Below are 1,172 nucleotides of genomic sequence, written 5' to 3' on the forward strand. Positions count from 1 at the left end.
GGGATCTCATGAAACAAATCCAACCAAACCAAATCAGGACTTCTAGTGGAAAAACCACCTCAACCCTTAACTGGTGATTCCACCTCACGATCAGACATCACTAACCATCACCATATTGGTATCTACCCAAGTTTTCGAGGGCTCTAGAGAATTTGTTCCAAATAGGTCTTCTAGGACTAGTAACTCAACCCACCAAGGGCTTCCCAAGCATTTGTACAATCAAGGCTTCGAGGACTAGTAGCTCAACCCATGTTATTACATGGCTTCCAAACCATTTATCCAACCAAGGTTTCTAGGAACTAGTAACTCAACCCACATCCATAAGGAATGTGAGAACCAAACATAAAAAAAAGGAAAGACACCCATAACACCATGGCTATCCAGGAATAGGAACAACTAGTAAAAAACACCATCAATCCATGAAATTCTCCATGCCAATGATAGATCATAACCAAGAAACCACATGCATGTGCCATGCATGCCAAAACTAGCAAGGAAATCATACATACAACTCTATACCTCCAAGAAAAACCTGTTGTGGTTACTGACCCGATATCCTCTTGTGTTTTCCTGCCCTTCCTTTTCCTTCTTGCTCGAAATCCCAAGTATGTCACACTCCTCCAAGAGTGCTCCAAGAAAACGCTAAGTGTCCAAGAGTATGAGAGAGAGAGAGTAGAATAGAGAGCTCCAAGCTAAAACTGACAAAAGTCTGTCAACTGATCGTCATAAGCCCTTGATTCAGATTTAAATAGGAACGCAATAAAATATAGAGATAACCATAAAGACAGATATGCAGCAGAAATAATACTTCATTTCATTAATGGGAAATACTAAAATATGCTTACAAATAGAAATAGAAATAACCCAGCTAGGGCGATGGTAGCTTATCTCTGAGAAGAGATGCGTCGGCTACATGCCTCTAAACTGTTCCTAACTGTGTTTACAATGAGGCTCGAAGGCCTATTTATTATTGAGAAACAATGGAAAACCCTTCACATTCCAAAACCTAACCCTAGAAGATGAAACGCCAAATTGTGGGCCCCGTTTTGGGGTGAGTAGGACAGCCAACTTCCCAGGGTCGCGAATTGGTCGTATTATCTCTGTTTGATGCGCATGATAGCCCGTTGGAAAGATCCCTTTGAGGACTACGACGGAAAAGACGATTTTATCAG

This window comes from Pinus tabuliformis, chromosome X (genome assembly GCF_031772625.1).
Source record: "Pinus tabuliformis cultivar Carrire ecotype Pingquan chromosome X, CPIR1, whole genome shotgun sequence".
NCBI classification, from domain to species: domain Eukaryota; kingdom Viridiplantae; phylum Streptophyta; class Pinopsida; order Pinales; family Pinaceae; genus Pinus; species Pinus tabuliformis.